The sequence below is a fragment of the Dermacentor variabilis genome, chromosome 7 (assembly GCF_050947875.1).
Source record: "Dermacentor variabilis isolate Ectoservices chromosome 7, ASM5094787v1, whole genome shotgun sequence".
NCBI classification, from domain to species: domain Eukaryota; kingdom Metazoa; phylum Arthropoda; class Arachnida; order Ixodida; family Ixodidae; genus Dermacentor; species Dermacentor variabilis.
Window position 1 is genome coordinate 107,976,765 of NC_134574.1, and position 23,228 is coordinate 107,999,992.

Genomic DNA, 23,228 nt, shown 5'->3' on the forward strand with positions numbered 1-23,228 from the left:
GCACAGAGGTTAACCAGATTCACTGTGCACTCGGCTACACTGCAAACGAGCACTGAGAAAGTGCAGAGAATATGAGGAAGATAGAAGATATGAAATTATTCTGTCCGCACAAGCCCGAGTAAAGCAACTGATGAGTGTGCTTTGCTGTCTAATTCCGCTCTGATGCTTAAGAAAAAGAAAGAAAAGAAACACGTGCACACACACACACACACACACACACAAAACCGGTTTTAGAGCAACAAGCTTGACGTAAATTATGAATAGTGTCCAAAAATTCACTGTTCCGTTAGGGGACGGTTGTGATGCTTATCTAGCGGGCTGCACAGCTCTTTTTCTTGCGCAACAAAATTAGGCTAATTACAAAGCAGGTTGGCGATCGTCTCTTTCGACAGACTACTGACATCTTTTATTGAGTAACAAAGATTCAACTACTACACAGTAATTGGACCGATAACCGGAACGGCCAGTGGATTGTCTATTAAATAAAAGGTTAAGCACCATTCTACTACCTATACACAGGATGCATTCGCGTTTCACTTATGAAGAAGAAAATAAATCATTCACATAGAAGTAAGGCATACATATATGCACAATTTGCATGTATACATAGTTTAACATGATAAAAATGACACATTCACTTGGCAATTTCTTACAGTGATAACCATTAACGATTGTTTAGCAACGTAGTGCAATTTACATGACAGTTTAAAATTTGATAGCGACTTTTATTTCCCGAAACACGACTGCCTCTTACTTTTGAATACAAATTAACATACACTTACCGCAGTCAATAAAAAGTTAATTATTCAATATTAGTTATTGCTAAAGTTGAAATTGTTGAAGTTTATTCGAATAGGAAAAGTACACAGGAAATATAGGGAAGGACATCTGAATCCCTAGCTCAAGGCTAGTTGGGATCCATGCTAGTTATTATTCAGAGTCATAACGGCAATACGACAAAGTATAAATAAATCACATGTACATAAATATTCAGTTATAAACACAAGGCAGGGTACGTGTAAAAGCTACGAGAAACCTACAAAAAGGAATTTGTATGTAGTAACTATGCACTGCAAGTGAAAAAGAAAGACGGATATATACACCAGCGAAATGAAAACCCTATGCAGACAATAGTAGTCAGTGATAATGAGATTTCACTAATATTGAAAAAGAAATTTTGCTTGTTTTACTTCCGATGGTAAGCTGTTCCATAGGAGTGCTCCAGTGCTGTTTAGAGTTCTCTTTCCACATACATTACGCATTTTTGGCAAGAGAAAATTTCTCCGAAGTGCGCTGCGTGTAATGCTTCTGGAATGTAAAAAACTTGATAAACGCAAAGGGCAATTAGTGGTTATGCTAGTATGAGTAAGCAATGTAGTTTTAAAATCAGTAAAAATTTAAACGGCAGTATATTTAAACTTTGAAATAGCGGCATTGATTCGGAATTGTAATCCGGAAAAGTCATAAATCGTAATGCCCTTTTCTGAAGTACAATAGGTTCTACATATGAAACGTACGTGTTGCCCCAAGATACAATACAGTAGGATATCTGGCTATGGAATATGCCAAAGTAAATTGCTCTCAGAGTGACAGTCTCGAAGTAATAACGGCAATTGTACAGCATAAAACAAGCCTTGCTCAACTTTGTACAAAGCAATGCAATGTGAGGCTTCCAATGAAGATGCTTATCTAGTGTGGTACCCAAGTATTGAATTGAACTCACCCGCTCAAGTATATTATGGTTTTAAAAAATTTAACGACATTCTCTTTGAGGTGCTTTCCATGAAGAAGTAAATAGAATATATTTAGCTTCCTTGGTATTCAGACTTAGCTTATTTGACGCGAACCACTGGTCAACACTTCCAAGTGCATTATTAGCCGCTTGAAATGTTTTGTCCAAGGAGTCTAGCGCACAAAGTAAAACAGTGTCGTTTGCACACATCATAGCAGAGAAGTTTTCCAAAGCATCAGGAATATCGTTTACACATAAAGGAAAAATATTGGCACCAGTACTGAGCCTTGTGGGACCCCTGCAACAGTGCCAGAAACGTCCGATTTGGTATCTGCAATGGCAACTAGTTGTTTTGTGGTACTCAGTTAGCTGCGAAAGAATCGAAGAGTTAGACGTCGAAAACCATAGCATTCTAACTTATTTAGCAGTATTTCATGATCTACAGTGTCAAACGCTTTTCGCACATATAGAAATATGCCTAGGACACTTATGTTGTTGTTCAATTGAGAATTTGTGTAGCCAGACAACGCTAATACTGCTGTGTTTGTCGATCTTTCAGCTCGAAAACCATGCTGCCAATAAGACAAACTGGATCACGTTTAAGAAATGAAGTAATTCGTTGGGCGGTAAGTTTTTCAAAGACGATGTTTCAGCAACTTAAGACAGATATCGGACGGTATTTTTCTAACAAATTATGGTCCCCATTTCTGTAAATTGGAATAACCTTAGCGATCTTTAATAAGTCTGGACAGGTAGCAATATAGAAAGAGAGATTGAATTTTTTTCTAATGGATTGCACAGTATATCAATACAATGCTTAAAGCCACTATGGATATTCCATCGTGACCAGTTGAATAGCTGAATGGCATGCCATTAACTACGGTCATGATCTCCTCCTCTGTAATGTCCACAAAACCAAATGAGTTTGTCGTCCTTTGCGGGTAAGTAATAGATGAAATAAAAGACACATGGCGCATGGTTTACACCGTTACTCTTCTAAGGTAACATATTACGAAAAGAAAATAGAAACATGCCGGCCTTGTATCCTATAGTCTGTGGCCTTGTAGCGCCATATTTTAGGCGCATCATTTTGTACAACAATCTGTTGGAGGCATTTCGCTTTACTGCTACAACAAAACGAACACCTTTAATGCCTGCTCGGCAGCCTACAAACAGCGCAGCGAAGCAGCGTCTAGCCCTCGCGAAGATCATCCGATGAGACGTGGCCAGCAGGGCGCAGACATTTATATCACACATCCATAGCTGGCTTGTAACAGAGCGGTGATCATGAATCCGATCAAGACAGCAAACAAATTGACGCACGCTGTAGACATCTTGGCTCTTCGCGATACTATTTAAGTTTATCTGGGAAGCACAGCTGGTAGAAAATAAAACAATTCCGACGTTGCCTAAAGGCAGATACGTGCAAGTAAAGTAAAAACAACAATAGCACAGGATTCTCATCGTCATCAATTTAAGCAAGGAAAATTATTCACAGACTTCTGACGTTGTCACCTGTGATGATGCTATGCTATAGCATTTAAGTGGGTATCAGTCGATAATCTGCAGCCGCACATTCGCATTATTGAATGAACCACTTCATATCTGCTAGTTCTTGCGCTGATGGCGCTCCCTGTGAGCGACAGCCACATTTGTAGGACCGAAGAGCTACATGCTTTTCGCCACCGCCTTTTCAAAATCAGGCATCTTGGATGCCTGAGCGAGTTTCAAACTACAGAGCCCCGTTGATCGGGCCTTTCGGTCGCCCAGCGTATCCGCGCTGGTGCGGCCTGGCAACAGCGCAACGCAGTAGTGGCAGCAACCTTTCGCACATGACCTGCCTTCTTGAGAGGCTGATGCAAATTAAGTTTAAAAATAAGAACTCTTCTGGGAGTGTAGATTATGTCCCATTAGCGATATCATGCCACCGCCGTCTTATTCGGGTCACGAAGGCCATAAGGCTACGTCGAAAAAGAGGAGGCACCCTCTTCTGACTTTCTGCATATTTAAAGAAAAAATAGACATCAAATCGTTTCGTAATGTAATAGTAAAATACATTTCTAAAACACCAAAAAGCGTTGATCTACCGTTAAAATGGACTTAGTAAGCCAATAACGACGCATAAACAAAAGACCGTGGCAACGCCTTATTGAATTTCTCGCACTAACTATCCGTGACATGTTGTGCAGTGACTAAGCAGGAGTAGTTATTTTTTATACGTGACAACCCAAAATGCCAACAATCCTTGAATAATTCTTAGAACGCTGTTTCATTATTATCCAACGAAGCTATTAGGAAAGCCATTCCGCGCCCCCCTTCCTCCTACAAGCGCTTTCAACGACGGGCAGCATCAGGAACATCAGTAGTTTTCAGACTTTTCTAGAGGTTTCCTGGGAGCAACGGTGGCGACATGTTGATGGGAGTGTTGTCACGCTTACAGACTACGGCGAGATTCATAGCTGACCCAAATGAACAACTCAGTGTACCTGGTTGGGGTAAGCTGACGTCATTTTATTAATGATAAGGTAATCATAGGGGTAATGCATAAAAGTTGTTGACTGATTAGTGAAGCCACTATCCACCAAAAAGTATGCCGAGGTAACCGTGGTAACGCCCATTGGAGCAGAAAATTAAGGGAATCCCAAGCAAGAGACATTGACGCCATTTTCGCGGTGTAATTATATACGGTTACTGCATCTTTTTCGACCAATTTAACGTAATTTTCTTTAATGACTCATTCTTTACCCCTTCTTTCAGATATAGTCAAGAGATGGCGTCAGCGGTGCTTGGCATGTGCCCCTTAAAGTACTCCCTGAACGCCTACGCATTACAACATTGCATAAGAAAGAATGACAATATTGATTTCTCACCCTTAATTGTGAGAATGGCACTCTCTACGTACGGTAAAGTCGCTGAAAGCAGCACAAAGGGCGAACTATCTTGAGCAATTTATTTGAAAAAATGTAGCCATAAAATGGAATACTTTGACAGGTTCGTAACTGAGTTTTGAAGTCCAGACTTAACGATCCACTTGGTCAACCATGCCTACAGCTCACGCACGCTCACGGTTCGTCGCAACTACCTTTCACTTCGTGAACGTTCCTTCCGGGCCACCGTCAATTCTGTGAACTTCGTGAACAATTCCGAGGCAGTTCGCCAAGAAACGAACGCATGGGTCTCGCAGCAAAGCAAGTTAAATGTCAAGGACTTGCTTCCTCCCAATACGGTCACTCCTGAAACGTTGCTCATTTTATTGAGCGCCGTGTGCGGCGCCGATCACACGACCGTAGGTAGAGAAGCTCTCCCATTGTTTCTCAACTCACCTCACCTGTTCGTAACGTGAGTTGCCGGCGCGCGACGAAGTACGGGGTAGCCGCAGCGATCACACAGACAGAGAAAGTCCGCCATGATCTTCAGCAAGCAGGGTACCAGAAGCCTGACACTTGTTCAGACCGGTATCTCGACGAGTACGCCACAGAGAAGCCTCCAGTTCCAACCTGCTCTCCGTGAGACTCCTTTAATTTACCATTCGTGTTTAGTCTTTTGTTAATCTCGCCAACACGTTTTCTTTTTTGCATATTATGCTAGCGTAGTGCTCGCAGTGTTTATTATCGCGTATGTTTTTCATTTGTCATGCGAACTTCTTTGACCGTTGTCTTGCGCGTCGCGTTAGAGTTTCTACGTAGTTAATCTTTTGGCGTCAGGTAAGCTAAGAACAATTGCGTGCACTTTGCGTGCACTTTGTTTCCTTAAATTTCTGAATGCTTATTTTTGTGTCGCCTCCCGTCTCAGGCCTCTAGTCCGCAATTGGTCAGCAGTCGAACCATCCTTAAATGCATGCGGAGTGGGACTGTTGTCGGTTCATCTTCTCCGTTCCGAACAGGGCAAAAATTTAAGTACCCTATGATGCCTCTGGTCCATCCCCATACATAGCTCTGTACACAGGCTTGGGAAAGTTTATAGCAACCATGTTTTTCTAACGCATATACGATTATTTGCTTACTTCAGCCGCTTTTATCCCATCCATTCATCAATCCATCCATTCATGCGTCCATGCGTCCATCCATCCATCCATCCTGTCGCACCAACTCAGTGGCCCAAGTTGTCTCTCTGCTTGGGCCACAAGGCATGAGTTCATGGTCGTGATGTCATCGCGGTCATTGCATTCTCGTCATTCCAGCTTATTGACATTTTTCTCCTGTCATGCCATCTTCGTCACGCCTCCTGCGCCGACACAGTCACCCAAGTTGTATAATAGCTTGGACCGCTAGGAATGGGCCGCATGGTTGTGTTGCCCTCGTGTTCGTTGCGTCGCCGTCATGCTAACTCTGCGATGCGACACTCGTCAAGCCATCGTCGTCAGACCATAGTTCTCATACAGACGTCATGCATTCGCTTTCACACTGCCATAGTGATGCCGTCATGGAAGTTCAATCATTGTCATTCCAGCATCGCGCATCTGACTCTCGTTATACTATCGTCGTCACCCCTTCTGCTCCACCCCTGTGACCAAGTTGTCTCATAGCTTGGGCCCCTAGAATGTGTTCGGGGTCATGATTTTATCATGTTCACTGCATCGCCACCATTCCACTTTATTCATCCAACTGTCTTAACGCCATCGACACCACACCATCGTCGTCACACAGCCGTCGCCATACCGTCATCGACACGCTGTCGTTTCATCGCTATAATCAGTTCATTAATCATCAAATTGTCGTCTCACCGTCTTCATCATAACACCATCATCGTTTCATCGACGCCAATCTTTCTTTGTCATTGTATTGTAATCACGCGGTCGTCATTGAATCGTGATTATGTCGCCCTTCTCATGCCGTCATCGCGAGACAGTCGCTATTATGCCTCCACTGTCGGACCGTATCGTCGTAACGCCTTCGTAGTCGCGCCATGATCGTCAATCCAGCTTCGTCATTCAACTCCCGTCATGCTGTCATTGTCACGCCATCGACGTTATCGTCGTCAGAAAAAAGCGGTGTCGATCCGAGAGCAGACGGGCACATACGCTATTCTAGTTGACATCAGGAGAAAAAAGTGGATCCGGGCACGCCATGTAATGCGCAGAGCACATCACCAGTGGACCAGTAGAGTTCCGGAATGGGCTTCCAGGAAAGGGAAGCTCAATCGAGGATGGCAGAAAATTAGGTTGGGGGATGAAATAAAGAAACTTGCTGGCGCAACTTGAAATGAGCTAGCCGAAGGTAATTGGAGACCGCTGGGGTAGGCCTTCGTCTTGCACTAGACATGAACATAGGCTACTGCTGCTGATGATAATAATGATAATAATGGGCCCAGTGGGTTGGCGGTTTTAGTTTCTGTAGGGCAAGCACACACCTCTTCAAGCGCTGACGTTAGTGCTGATTGCGTGAGAAGAGCCGCCTCGCCCATTTTGCTTGTGTTTTATTACTGCTTGGTGTCTCGCTGATTCTTATAAGGAGGTTTTATTTTCAACATCACGCATTCGGCAGTTGAAGGCAGCACACGATGTTGGCGGAGGGGGCACTAAGAGACAACTATAACATTCGCCGGCTCCACGTGGCTGGCGTTGGCTCATTTCGGCGGTATTGCACCTGAAGCAGGCATCCTACGCTTTTCTTGATTTTGTCCAGCTGCTGATCGTTGCTATTACACCTTCAATTAAACGCAAAAAGAAACCGTGACAAAGTTCACTTTGAGCCCCCACAGGAGGAGAGGTGACACAGGAGGAGAGGTCACACAGAGTTTTGAACATAGGTACGGACTGGTTTACCGTGATCTTTATATACATTCGCGTCGACGACGGCACCGCCGCCCCGAGAAAACCGCACAGGAAATCCGCAGGAAACTAGACACGCGTGACGCCACTACGGGAGAGCGGAAAGAAAGGAGATACGCAAGCGCTTGGAACGCCGACAAGGAAAGGGCGGTGCGAACGTAGACATAGCCGACGCGAGAAAAACGTACTACACTCTTGGAAAAATTTACACCCTCTGGGGCGTATCTTGTCCCCCAACAATAATCGTCATCTGTCTTGCCCGCGTTTCCTTTCTTTAACGCTGCGAGCCCGGTACTTCCCAGTCACGAACGGCATGCGCGTTATCAGTGTGACGCAGCATTCTCGACAGGAAAGTAGCGAGCGCCGAGTTTCAAGAAAGGAAACGCGAGCGAGGCAGATGACGATTATCGTTGTGGGACAAATATGCACCCCAAAGGGTGCAACCGTTTTAAGAGTGCATCGGTTCTGATCAGCTTAGTATCTGATACGGGTTGTATTTGGACCGAAGATGTTAAGCTTCTTTTTCCAAGTTGCCGGAGTGCTTGAAGCCTGCTTCGCCTCCGCCGCGGGTCGGCCCGGTATTTCGCTATCTTCGGGATCGGCTCACGGTTTTTGGTCTACGAACATCGGTCCACTGAAAACTAGCTATATACAGTTTCGCTGTGACAACTAGCGAAGAGACGTCTAGGTACCAAAAATTGCTCATTTGGGCGCCTAAAGAAGGCACTGAAACTGCCATTTAATGATTATAATGGCCGCGAGTGCCGCCTCTAGGCACCAATAAAGGCACCTCTAGGCACCAATGGGCATTAATAAAGGTGCCACTAAAACGTTTATATACCCAAAATCTTGCGCCTAATTGATGACTAGGCGCGTTGAGGACGTGAGGAAATAGGGCATGTTGCCTAAAGTACCGGTCTCCTCTGGTAATGACGCTCCAGGTTCCAGAGCGGTAGCGTTATTTTAGTGGAGCCTCATTCCCCCGTCTTCATTTCAGGCGGAAATCATTCGAATATTACTTACTATAAATTACTAAGCTTCTTTGACTGCGCAAACTGTCACCTGCGTTCAAATCCTGCCACCTGCGATCAAAGCGCGCTATGCATCTCGACGCGCTCGCTTGCCTGCGAGGAGTTCATAACTCGAAGGACGACTCAGCCGCGCTCAGCTGGCCATTAATGCTTTCGCATTGACAACTCTTAAGAAGTGCTTAAGTGTACTCGGGTTTTTTAAAGCGAAAGCTTTACTGGCCACGAACTTGCCATTTAGCCGTGGCGCTGCTCCGAGGAGGCACATGACGTCACAACGCGCGCCTCGCTACGGTTATTTTTCTCTCTCTCACTCCCTAGTCACTACTGCGCATGTGCCACTAGAACCACTGAGCCACAGGTGTTCCGCCGCCGCCGTTTCGTATGACGTCGCACGCGTTCCTCGTCGTTGCGCTCGCCTCCGCTCGCGTCGCCAGCTGCGTCGCATGCCTGATAACATGTCGCAGGATTGAAAAGGAGAGCTCGCAAGCGCCGCAACCACAGTTGAGGCGGCAGTATGGACATCGACAATCCTGATAAGCAGGCGGAGACCTGGAATAGACATCGGAACGAGATGAACACGAAACGAATCGCTCAAGAAACAAACCAATAGCGTGCCGAACGACTGGATAGACGCCGCTACATAGCTAGACAACCAGACTAACCTGGACTTGCAATCAAGATTAACCAAGGCTAACCATGCTATGCTTTAGCTCCTGGCATAGCCGAGATAAGCCACTGCCATTTTTTTTTCTTAAGGCGGTGCTATGCATAAAACATTTCAGGCAGTACGCTCAGATATTTAATTAGCCTGCTTCAAATAATGTTTACTGCCGAGATAAAAAAACATCACCTTTATCAGAGCATATTGGGGCCCCAAGGACATCCACTATCATGTTCATCACAAATTAAATATAACACCAGTAAATATTACTTACAGTCCCCTTGCTTCAAAACTGATATATTAATGTTTTCTTATTACCGAGGAATGTTGCCCCTGGGCATAGTCACCTTCCTACTTTCTTCAACTATTGGAGCAATTATATCATAAACTTACGTAACACCTGCTTTTATTTTTATGCACTTAGACCTACATAAACCGACAACCAGCCTACTAGTCATCATCATCATCATCATAATCAGCCTGGTTACGCTTACTGCAGGGCAAAGGCCTCTTCCATACTTCTCCAACAACCCCGCTCATGTACTAATGGTGGCCATGTCTTCCCTGCAAACTTCTTAATCTCATCCGCGCACCTAACTTTCTGCCGCCCCCTGCTACGCTTCCTTTCCCTTGGAATCCAGTCCGTAACCCTTAATGACCATCGGTTATCTTCCCTCCTCATTCAATGTCTTGCCCATGCTCATTTCTTTTTCTTGATTTCAACTAAGATGTCATTAACTCGCGTTTGTTCCCTCACCCAATTGGTTCTTTTCTTATCCCTTAACGTTACACCCATCGTGCTTCTTTCCGTAGCCCGTTGCGTCGTCCTCAATTTAAGTAGAACCCTTTTCGTAAGCCTCCAGGTTTCTGCCCCGTAGGTGAGTACTGGTAAGATAAAGCTGTTATACACTTTTCTCTTCAGGGATAATGGCAACCTGCTGTTCATGACCTGAGAATGCCTGCCAAACGCACCCCAGCCCATTCTTATTCTTCTGATTATTACCGTCTCATGATCCTGATCCGCCGTCACTACCTGCCCTAAGTATATGCATTCCCTTACCACTTCCATTGCCTAGCTACCTATTGTAAATTGCTGTTCTCTTCCCAGACTGGTAAACATTACTATAGTTTTCTGCAGATTAATTTTTAGACCCACTCTTTTTCTTTGCCTCTCCAGGTCAGTGGGCATGCATTGCTATTGGTCCCCTGAGTCACTAAGCATGGCAATATCATCAGCGAATCGCAAGTTACTAAGGTATTCTCCATTAACTCTTATCCCCGATTCTTCCCAATTCAGGTCTCTGAATACCTCCTGTAAACACGCTGTGAATAGCACTGTGAGATCGACGAGCGCGAGGTGTCTGTAGGATCCCTAACCGGGTAAGTCCGCATTGGCCACATCATGCCATGTGCAAGGCCTGCAAGCAGGTATGAAAAAGGGAAGGTAATTACTTGCAGCCTTCCTCAATTTTGACGAACAGAACGTTGGCGCGTTGCCTGGGGGCGCTATTTTGGCCCCTTGCCATCGCACTTGAAAAGTGCAGCTAAATCACTGAAGAGGGAGTATGAATTGTTTCTAAAGTGATAGTTATATTTTTGGCTATATGCTTCTAGAACACAACAGAAAAGTTTAGCAGTTACTCTGTAAGCAGTTTGGTCGCCACGGTTGTAGTTCATGTGAGTAAGTCAAGAAAAGTGGTACACAGAGCAAGCGAGGATGACACAGCATAAAAGGTTAACCACAAAATTACCGCAAAATCTATTGGCCATCATAGATGTTGCCAGTAAGCTGGACTTCGTGAACCACCGCAAGAAAAACAGATTGTAACAGCGCCCACTACGTCAGCCTCACAAATCTAATTTCTATCGCGAGTCGAAGTCATCTTAATAGAAACGAAGAGATAAGTGGGATATTAATAGGGGCAACAAAGAAAAAGCTGTAAACTAAGCTAAATTAGTAGGTTAAGCTAATGATACAATAATGAGAACATTGTTAAGGTGAGTTGATGGCCGCTCAGAAATGACTAAGAGCCGCACTCACAGATGTTTAATACCTGCAAATTGTTCCCATTCAATAGTTTATCGACGAACATGTGTTCGCCTGCCTGAATGCTTGCTTGGAGTTCTGGCCTTCTTTTGTTATTTTGCTTAAACACCCAAGCGTCTCTCGTAAAACCTCCGAGGGCATTCGTTCCAAGTTACAAGAAGCGTTTTTCTTCTTTCTTGTTGAAGTATTTACGCTTCATTGCGATGATCTTCCACTCTATAGCTTCTACAAAGCCGCCAATCATATCAGGAACGATAAAATGCCTGTCTATAGTTTCTACATGCTGTGGTTCTCCTAGGATGCTACGTGAAGCTGACGCGCTTTGATGACATTACTGGTGCCGCAACTTTTCGCTACGGAGGTGAATGTTTACAGGTTCGTACTTTTCGACCATAACATGGCCTCTCGTCTACGCTTTCGTTCATAATTTTATTGCGGTAGCAATTATACGAAAACTCCAGGCGTGTTTCTTCCATCGGCGTCTCCGTCGCCGTGAGGTTCCGTATAAAGTCCAAGGGCGATATAATCGTCGGCGCGCGCCGCATACGGTACGTGCGAGTGAACGCGTGTGACGGTGAGCCGCGAAACACGGCTCAATCTCGCATGTGCGAGCGAGGAAGGCGGGCTTGAAGCGCTCCCTCTTCCGTCGCCCTAGACACGGGGGAGGAGGCGATGGAGTGAGGGCGTTCTTCAGCGGCTGCTACCTACGCCGCGGCCGTACGGGCGCCGTATCTTGAAGGCAATGTGCGATGTTGGCAGAGTGCGCGTAGTGTCGGTAGCTTCGTATGCACCTGTGCTTTCGATGTTTCGTTCGTCAGGAAAACGCACGTCACGAAGATGCACGAATGTCAATTCGTTCACTGCAACTGCCGCAATTCCTCGCTCCAGCGTCTTGACATCGAGCGAGATGTGTTCGTGCTTACCTGCGGCCGGGCTGCACCGTGCTGATTAGTTTAGTTAAAACAAGTTGACGGGCTAGTAGGTTTGTATCCATGATAGAAAGCGTAAGCGCGACCGAACGAGGACGTAGAAAAATACAGACACAAAGAGACAGCGCTGTCTCTGTGTATCTGCTTCTTTCTACGTCCTCGCATAGTCAACGCCCGTTTCGGAACAGTCGGCTGGCCTCGTGTCCTGTTTGAGCGCGTTATAAATTGTTCGCGACATATGTAAAGCACAAAACCTGTTTACGATGGGATGATCTTGCTTCTAACAAAGAGGACAGCCTAACAAGCGTCGCAAAAAATTAACTTCCTTATTGAGCCATCTGTTTATGACAGTGTCCCGCTTCGCTGCACTATACCCCAATTCTTTCCGCACATATACGTTGTCCAACGCAAAACAACTGATCACTTGCAATATCATTGTGTCTGTATCCCTTGTCGCGTTTTTTTTTTTTTTGCATGGCTTTGGATTTCAAGTCCATGTGGTCACTAACCCAGCAGCATATTTACTCTGCTTCTCTGTTGAAGTGACGTCAAAGTTCACCACTGTTCATGTATAACCAGTGCACCTTGCGTAAGACCAATGGCATGTTAACAAGGACAATTAAGTGAAGCCGATTATCGATCAAAAGTAAAAGTAAGTAAATGCATATGGAGCAGTGTTGTGCGTATATTAGCGCTAGCCTCTTTCTTTTTGCCGACAGCATTTGCAAGCTCAGAACTAGTATACTTGAAGGGCCAAGGAAAAAAAGAAAGGAACGAAAGGGGATGCCACGCGGACAATAGCTTCAAGTCTAAAAATTGAAATGAGATTGTATTCATATGTTTTACGTGTCAAAATCTCGCAAGAACATTATGAAGCGTGCAGCACTGTGATACTGCGGATCAATTTTGACCACCGGGGGTTTTTTAAGGGGCACCTAAATCTAAGTGTAGTAACGTTCTCGGCCGCATAGAAATCAGAACAATTCTACTGTACGAGTTTTTTTGTGGATTAGGGCCTAGGTTCGGCTGTGTTGGTTCGTCTTCCTGTCCACCCTGCCCCTTTTGCCGCTTTCGTCACCACGAAGCAGTCGTCAGGCCACATTCAAGTTCAGCGCGCACGAATCCTCTCTGGATTTCGCGCACAATGTAGAACAAGACTCTGCTCGATAAGTCGCGGCTGAGCCAATATTTCGAAAACCTTAACAGGCCTCACTACAGCGTTCGATGAGGACGGTGCATGCGTCTCACAGGAGGTGCTCTTGAGAAGATGGCGGTTCTAGGACGAATGCCAGCGCGATGCAGAAAGAGACCAGACACACGAGGTGTTCTTTCCAAACAAGTCACCAATATATTCAGTCATAAATAAGTCAACCAATATATTTAGTGTGAAAAGCAAACGCAATGTTACGTAGTCACTGCATCGAGTGGAGCAGACGACGACACGTCGTGCGTCACTTGCTGGGCAAAAGTGACCCAGCGTTTATTCAGCACTGGTTTTATACACGTTGTGAACAGGCGGGTAACGCCCTTATCACATGGGGGCGTATCGTGCCATGAACACAGAGCGCTCTGCATGCTGAGCAGATTAGATACAGATTACGATACATCCCCCTTCGTAACGAAAAAAAAAAAACTTAGGACAAGGAGCGCTTTTAGCTCGGGAGAACAAAAAGAAAGTTAAAGAATCACTGCACATCCAAAACTACAGCAAAGATCAGAGCACTGAATACAGTCACGGCACTTGTTGAAAGTTCGCGTCATACATTAAGCGCCGAGGTGGTCTGCGTTGTCTTGTAGTCCTTGGAGCAGCTGCTTGTTGCGGAACTGTCGGCACAATGCTCGCTGTGCTGTTTGGGTTTTGCGCCGCCTCTGGGTCGTGTTGTGTGCTGGCAGGGGCAGCGTATTCTTGAAAAACACCTTCGTCGTCGTGAGGAGGACCGCTAAGGCGAAAAGATTCTCTGGTTGGCAGCAGATGCTCGCGGTTGCGTCGCAAGAGTTGCCCGTCTTCAGTCATGACAACGTATGACCTTGGTTGACCAGACGACTGAAGAACCCGAGCCTTTCTTCTCCATGATGAGCTGTCTTTTATTCTGACCGTTTCGCCGTTGTTGAGCGGTGCGAGTGGCCCTCTTGAGTAGTCTGTTTGCTGGCGTTTGTCAACCCGCCGGCTTTGTCCGACCTGAACGGTTGGTAGAGTTGTTCGCAGCGAGCGTCCCTGTAATATTTCGGCTGGTGACCAGCCGCATTCCAGTGGAGTTGACCTGTAAGCGAGAAGACCAAGCCAAAAGTCTTGTTTAGCTTCAGTTGTTTTCTTCAAGATTCTCTTGACTACTTGTACCCCCTTTTCGGCGAGTCCGTTGGAGCGGGGAAAATACGGGCTTGAGGTCACGTGTTTGAAATCGTACACTTTTGAGAACATGGCAAATTCTCTACTGGAAAACTGAGGCCCGTTATCAGTGCATACCTCTACAGGTATGCCATATCTGGAAAATATGGCACTTGCTGCATCTACAGTAGTTTTTGCTGAAGTGTCTACGAGCTGTTGGACTTCGGGAAAATTCGATAGGGCATCATAAACACACAAGTAGGACCGACCTGCGTGGCTAAAAATGTCCATGCCGACGCGGTACCATGGTTGGTCTGGAACCGGACGCATAATCAAAGGCTCTTGCGGCAACTTGTAAGCGTACGTTTTACATACAGAACATGCCTGTGCAAACGTCTCGATATCAGTGTTCATTCCTGGCCAGAACACCAGGCGCCGTGCCCTTTCTTTGCACTTGTTAATTCCCATGTGGCCTTGATGAGTTCTGGCCAACATATCGCGCCTCATACGGGCCGGAATGACAATCTTACAGCCTTTCAAGAGAACCCCTTTTACTTCCGATAGCTCAGCGGCAAAAGGCTTGAACGGTCCTTCAATTGGTTGCCCGTTCTCCAGGTGCTTTAGCACAGCGGCGAGCTGCGTGTCCTTTCGTGTCTCGGAAGCCAGTTCTTTCCACATGGTTTCGCTGACAAGAGAATCAACCACACTTACTGCGTGCACTTCGACGTCGTCGTTGTTGTTGTCTGCGTTATCTGCTGCGCCCTTAACGGAAGCCCTGGACAGCATGTCCGCCAGTAGGAGCTGTTTTCCTGGAACATAATGCATTAAAATGTCATAGCGTAGCAGACGCAAAAAAAATCGCTGCAGTCTTGGCGGCATGTCACCGATCGCCTTCTGTGATATGGAGATCAACGGACGATGGTCAGTCTCAACGACAACCTTCCGCCCATACATGAAATGGTGAAATTTCTCGCAGCCGAAAACTATGGCCATTGCTTCCTTTTCAATTTGTGAATAGCGTTGCTGCGTATCAGTAAGCACTCTGGAGGCGTACGCAACCGGTTTCCATGCACCGTTGTGATACTGTAGCAAGGCAGCACCGATTCCGTTTTGTGACGCATCGCATGATAACCTGGTTTCTTTTTCAGGGTCAAAAACTGATAGCAAGGGCTGCTTGCTAAGGCTGTCGCACAGCGCTCTCCACTCTTTTTCGTGATTTGCCGACCATTCGAAAACAGTGTCTTTTTTTAGCAAGCTTCTGAGAAGCGTTGTCCTTTCTGCTAGTGTTGGCAAAAACTTTCCAAAATAGTTCACGACACCCAGCATGCGTTGAACTGCTAGTTTATCACTAGGGGGTGCCATCTGCAACATGCACTCAACATGGGATGCATTTGGACGGATTCCTTCTTCGTTTATTACGTCGCCCAGGAATTCAATTTGTTGAACGCCAAACTCGCACTTTGCTGGATTGAACGTAAGGCCCGCACGTTCTGCCGCTTCTAGCGCTGATCTTAGACGTTGGTCGTGCTCTTGTTGGGAATTGCCCCACACGAGTATGTCATCGACATACACTCTAACGCCAGGAAGTGCGTCAAAAATTTCACTTAGGGTTTGCTGAAATACTTCGGACGCTGATGATATTTCGAAAGGCAGTCGCAAAAATCGATAGCGGCCGAAGGGTGTCGCAAAAGTGCATATCCTAGACGTCTCGTCATCTAAGGGAATTTGGTGAAACCCTGCGTTTGCATCTAGGCGAGTGAATACTCTTGCGCCGGCCAGCTCGGCCTCTATGTCTTCCCGCCTCGGCATCGCGTAGTGCTCGCGCTTGAGGCACTCATTTATTTTCCTGGGGTCCATGCAGACTCGCAGCTTCCCGTCTTTCTTTCGTACGATAACAAGGGGACTCACCCAGTCTGTTGGCTCAGTGACTTTTGCAATTATTCCGGCTTGATCCATACGTGACAACTCCTCCCGAAGTGGCTCCTCTAAGGCCAGTGGCACTCGACGAGGTCTCTGAACCACTGGCGTGGCGTCCTTGCGAAGCACCATGTGGTATACTCGTTTGACGCAGCCGGTGCCAGTGAAAAGGTGACGAAAGCTGGCAACCACTTCTTCAGAGCTGTTTTGCGACACGCTGTTCACGCGTGAAATCAGTCCCAGGCGTTCACTCGCCTCAAGTCCTAGGATTGCTTGGCGCCCCTTTCGTGCCACGAAAAAAACTCAGCATGGCAATGCAACCATTTAAAGAGACTTCGGCCCGCATGACGCCAATGTGTTTGATTACATCTCCGCCGTAGGAGCGTAAAATCGCGCTGCTGGGGTACAGGGGCGGCTGTGGGTTCATTTTGGCGTATAATCCATAAGGCAACAAATTTGCCTGCGATCCCGTGTCAACCTTTAACTGAACTGCCACGTTCTTGATTTGGACTTCCACCGTCCAGTCATGCTTGCTGGACACATTCTTTGCGGATACGTCGAGAATCTCGAAATCGTCTTGGCCGCTTTGCAACTCGCCAACAACTGCCGTCGCTTTACAACATCTGGCAAAGTGGTTTTTCCGCTGACATCTCCGGCACGTTTTTCCAAAAGCAGGGCACCTTCTTGGGGAGTGTTTTCCGCCGCAGTTTCGGCAGTCATAACGTGTCTGTTCTCGGTTTTCGCGGCTCGTGCTAGTCCTGCTGATAGGATGCACTTGGTGTTCCTAGTTCCACATTTCCTTGTGAGTTGCTGATGCTTCAGCTGCTTTACAGGCTTGTTCTGCCTTCTGCAGGGTCAAGTTGTTGTCCCTGAGGAGCTTTTCACGTACCGTGTCGTCATTTATCCCGAACACAATTTGGTCCCTGACCATCGATTCCGCCAAAGCTCCAAAGTTGCAAGCACGTGCTTGATTCTTCAGGTCTCGTAAGAAATGCTCCACTGGTTCGCCAGCAGCTTGGATTCTTCTCCTGAACATATACCGCTCGTGAACCTCATTGGTCTGTGCAATGCAATACTCATCAAATTTTTTCACCACTGTGGCATAGTCGTCGTTCTTCTCGCCTGCTGCAAACGTGAAGGTGTTAAAGACTTCAATGGCCTCTGCGCCCGCGACGCTCAAAAGCAACGCTGTCTTCTTGGACTCAGTCCGAGGCTTTTCTGCGACCTCTGACGCCGTGAGGAAAATTTCAAACCTTTGTTTGAAGAGCTGCCAGTTCTTGCGCAGGTCGCCTGTTGTAAGGAGCGGCTCCGGTGCTTTGAGGAAATCCATTTTCCGCCACAGGATCGCTGGTCTTCACGCGTCGTGCAGGAAGTGCATTGCCATGCTATCCCACTTCTGACACCATGCATCGAGTGGAGCAGACGACGACACGTCGTGCGTCACTTGCTGGGCAAAAGTGACCCAGCGTTTATTCAGCACTGGTTTTATACACGTTGTGAACAGGCGGGTAACGCCCTTATCACATGGGGGCGTATCGTGCCATGAACACAGAGCGCTCTGCATGCTGAGCAGATTAGATACAGATTACGATACAGTCACCAAAGCACGTCACCAACTCCCGCTATGGCAAGAAGGTATACGTCTTGTCCCTTCCCTGTTCCCTACTGACGTTCATTCAAAGAATGTATCAACTCGTGCACCGACTAACAACTCGTGCACCAACTCGTGCCACTGCCACAGCACTAAACGGGCGCAAAGCAACAGGAATCGCTTGAGAGGCTGTCGATTGCCGCGTAACTTTAACAAATGCTTGCCTCTGCTTCTTTTTTTGTTTTCTTTCGTTCTTTGCGCAGCTGCTCGCGATGGGCCGGTGTTGGCGCAGCCGTTCTCGCAAGAGACCCCAAGAGAGAAAGTTTGCATTTTTTTTTTTGCTATAGGATAACATGAGTCCGTACCACAAGTGCGCGGCGGGCTATATGAGGGTGCGGCGTATATTTTTCGAGCTATGTGGTCGCGCTGATGAGATCGGCCGGGGGGGGGGCGAGATTCTCGACGAAACTCTGGCCGTCCGCGCGGAAACTCCGCTTTGAACACCAGTTTGTTTGCCACCGAATTGTGAGCATGAATTTGACGCATGCAAGAGGAAAACCGCATAAAGTTCTTGCGTCTCTACGATGCTATATCTGGTCAGTTTGGAACATAAGATTTCAAAATCGAACAATTTTGCTCTTTAGGAAAACTGATGTGCACAAATTGGGCCCGCAAGATTATACTCGGTTACTACTACTTCTATTATTATTATTATTATTATTATTATTATTATTATTATTATTATTATTATTATTATTATTATTATTATTATTATTATTAAATATCTTTATTATTACCGTCATCTTAATTTGAAATGAAAAATGTTGCAGAGGCAGTATGGCCACTGCCTCTTGGAAACACACAGCGCCCGCCCGCCTTAAAATGGTGAGGGCGTAAGAAGGGTACAGAAGTTGTTCACTGAGAAATCGCAGAGATTGGAAATATAAAAGAAAAGCAGAAAAGAGAGTGACTGGGGAGGTAGTGAAGAAACACTGGAATCAGCCAGCACTCTAAGCCAACAAAAGAAAGAATGAAAAAGAGGAAATGGGAAATAACACGCAGCACCAACCAAAATGCACCGAGCGGAAAGCAAAGCGATGCGACATTACACGGCGGGGCACGTGAGAAGAGCTCTAAGAAGTATCACAAACTGTATTGCACAATTTATATCGAAAAGAGAGCTTAAATTTTGTATGCACTCGCTTTCCGTCACAGGCAATCGTTCTACGACTCTTTCGGACACAGTATATAGGATATCATTATTGCTTCTCAAGTTTACCACTGCCGCCACAAACACACCGTGGTCTTAATTGTGCAAACAGAGCACGGCTTTTTCATGTATACAAATAGCAATTTGCACACGGTTCGCTTTATTCATTGGCATGCATTGCTCTGTCTGCAGCGTTTGCGTGCGCCTCAACCTCGTGCGGCAAAGTTGGTAACCCACTCGTGAATTTTCACTGTTTACGAATAGCTGTTGGTCAGCATAAGCCACGAATTGACCTTGAGAAAACTTACAGGTGCCTAAAAAATAATCCGCTGTCACGTGGTCGAACGGACGTACCGCAAACATACGTCCTACACTCGCAGGCACCCCGTTGCACCGGCGCTGTGCCGGCGCCAAAACTCACTAGCTAGAACAACCAAACACTTCCCGCAAAAACGGTCTCAGGACGACTGCCAAAATTATTGCGATTAGCATTGAAGCAATATGGAAGCATTGAAGCAACATGTGACGCCGAAACGCATCACATGTGAAATGTGTAATGCGGTTTCCCTCTGGACATGTGGCGCCATCCCGCGACGCCGCCACGAAGTGCGCGCGTGGTTCATGCCGGAATGTATATTTTAATAAAGGGAAAATCACGCGCCCACCGGTTCCTAGCACTTGCTACAAAGGAAACCCATGCGGGTTCCTCGAAAGAAAAGCCTCGCAGTTGAAGAAAAATTCGTCCTGGTGCGGGACTCGAACCCGGGAAGAGCGTCTTTCCGCGGCAGCCGCTCTAGCATCTGGGCTACGCAGGCAGCTAGCATTTGGTAGGGCGAAGTCGAATTTGTCAACAAATCGAAGCAAAGGCAAGACTGACGTAATAGTTCGGCGGAAACCTGCAAGGTGGAGAGAAAACCAGGACGATTTTTTCTTCAACTACGAGGCTTTTCTTTCGAGATCCGTATGCGTTTCCTTTGTAGCAAATGCTACGATTGGGTGTATGTCTAATTTTCCCTTTATTAAGTACTTCTCTCCACCTTGCGGGTTTGGGCAGAACTATTACGTCAAAATGTGTATTTACGCAACATTGTCGGACTATAGGTATATGACGCGAGCCAGTTTCTGTCCGGCAGTGGAGAAATTTCGCCACTGACGAGTGGCGCAAGTACAGTGGCACATACCGAGTAACTAAAGTCGGCGTCAAAGAGGTTCGTGTCGCATATCGAGAACCACATACTCGGCGACACAAATTGACGGAACGGCTATTTTCGACCCATTAGACGATTAACCCAAGTTGGTGTGGAAGAGGTTAAAAGGGACCCACAGACAGACAAGCGTGGTGCAAACAGGTTAAAGTTCTGAAAGAATGCTAATCACATTTACACGAGGCCTACGTAGTGGATAAAGCCTGACCCACAGACACTGAATCTTGCCAGCTGCATTCTTCTGTCGAATCGCGCTTTCCACGCAGCGGTGGCGTTTCCGAGGATCCGTGGCCCTGCACCCCTCCCCGAGGCCGATAGCGGTGTGAACAACGTTGTAGGGGCGCGCGAATATCCGAAACTTTCGAACATTGAACTCAATATTGTCTAACTTTACTCGGTCTTCTTATCGAACGTTCACTATCAATCAATGCGAATATATTTCGAATCGTTTTCGAACATTTTACGTCGTCATTTGCGGACGATCAAACAGATTCGGAGTAGCAGCGCGATAAGTGTTATCCAAGCGGTTATAATAGATATAAGATCCGACAAATTACGCTGTGCCCCTTCGCTCAGGGAGCCACAATTTGCGGGATAAACCACCATCATTCGTACACAGTGAAGAATTCTGAGCATGCGTACACACTGCTTATTTGTAAAGATCCAGTTGTTCTTTTTAATGAACAACACTATCAATTATGTCTGAACACACCCCTTTCAATCTGCGCAGGAACCAAACATGCACCCACACCTACACGGAGATCAACAAATATCTTCACAAACACAAGAAATGCAAAATCAATACCGAACCGCATTGCACTTGCTGGAGCATTAAAAATAATAAATAAATTACCAGCAGAGGAACGCGCAAGTTCCATATTAGAACATTCCTAACATTTGCTTGCAATTATGTACGTATAATATCGCCTTTAACATTTTTGTATCGCACGGACACCTATCTCAAGCGCTCACCGCTTAGATGTACGTGTAATAAACTGGCTTCTCTGTTTTTATTTGTTATAACCGCTAGCATGGTCTTGTGCGTCAATCCTGCGTCGGCGCCCGGTGTCTGACGCCGCTTCGTCAAAAAAAAATTTCCAATCACCCATAGCAAGGCCATCCAAGTGACGCAAGGGATTTACTGAAATAATTGAATTTCTCAAGCTAAAATACGTGGGAAAATCGTAAAATACGACATACACACATCCTACAGACATTGTAGCTCTCGGATTGTAATTTTGCTATGCGAGAAAACAAAATTCTCTTACGCGAAAAACCAAAGTAACCCCTTTTCCAGCAGTTCTACAATTCACAGTCCGGCTGCGGCGTCCGCCATTTGCGCACGCCGGCGCGTGGGTGTCTCGGGGGCCACGGAGCGGCGCGCCCGGTTCCTTGCAATCCTTCCAGCTGGCGCTCGCCGCCGCATCGCGGCCCACGCTAGGGGCCGCGTTTCCAACACAAAGCCCGCCTTCATGCATGGCGTTCGCAGCCAGCGTTTCCCGGGAGACATTACGGTTACATACGGCACAGTTGCCGTGAAGCGTGAGAAGCAGTCAGGGATATGTTAATAAAGCCCCTTAAACATCGTAAGGTATTGCCATGCTTTGAAGACTGCCACCTCCTCCTCGCGCGCTGTGGCCAAGGCCAACGCCACGTCGCTATTGGCCTAAAAGCATCACGTGGGTCCTCGCGCCGTGCATTAGCGCCATTTTTGCTCGAGAAGCGTTTACGGATTGGCCACGAGCGCATGTTGGCGCCATTGCTACGCTTGAGAAGTGTATGCGGCGCCTCGGTCGAGGAGGGAGCGTGAAAGAGAGGAAAAGCGAGGAAGAGTGAAGGCGGAGGAGGAGTGTGTCGCTACTTTAAGAAGTTTAAGGGGCTTTATCTTTGTATACAGTCGTGTTCCACTCTTAAAGGCGAAGCTTAAGCGTCCTCCAAATTTTCTTGTCACCTTATTCCACAAATCCTACATTCTCGTTTTGCATATTAATTTCTTTGTGGCCCTAAGCTCTAGTGCTTTTTTATCTCTTGAGCTTATCTATTAGCCGTCTCGTCTGGTAACCGTAGGCAGTCACCTAAAAATATACTTCCCTGCTTTCCTGTTTTGCACCTGCGGGGTGGCAATTATTTGAAAAGTTTTGCTGCAAAGTTAAATGATCAAGTATTCAGGGCATCAAAAAAGAAAACGCTTCCCTTGGCGTTATAACATACTCTATTTTTGATAAGTCCTGTAGAGCGGTAGCCACTATTTAGCTGCATTCCTGTTCTCCAGTAATTTATCTCAGAATGGCTTTCCTTTTCAAGGTAGCGCGCAGATCTATTATCTTTTATGACATCCGCATTTACTTGCGAACCACAGTGCTCTTGAACAAACATTGCAGCTATACCTGACAACTTTAGGCACCCATCTCCACTTGCGTCAACCTTTGTTCGTGATGAAGGTTGGGTTCAGTCTCCCGTGCTCCAGTGGAACATCGTCACGCTTGACCTTTATTGAATGCATCGCCCCGGTTGCTCCCCACATCAAACAGAATGTCTGCGCCCACAAGGCCGTTAACCGTGCCTACTACCTCATTGTTTATGCAAGCGGTAATGCTCATAATGCTTCACTGTGTTTGATGATGGGAGCCTTGTCTAAAGATTTAATTTCCGGTGAATAGACATGTTAAACCTATTCACCCCCTCTCCTCCCCCAGACACATGCGTTTTTCACATATGGGTTGGTATACTGCTATCTTCAGTGTTTTTCCACTTTAATGTAGCTACCTGGCCAGTCAGTGGCACCAGTAAACACCATGAAGCCTCAACC

The 23,228-nt window shown here is 46.4% G+C and overlaps 1 pseudogene; it reads left to right on the plus strand.

Annotated features, from left to right (window-relative positions):
* Window positions 1–7,944: 7,944 nt before the first annotated feature.
* Window positions 7,945–8,114, plus strand: LOC142589100 (U2 spliceosomal RNA; annotated as a pseudogene).
* The last annotated feature ends 15,114 nt before the right edge of the window (window positions 8,115–23,228 follow it).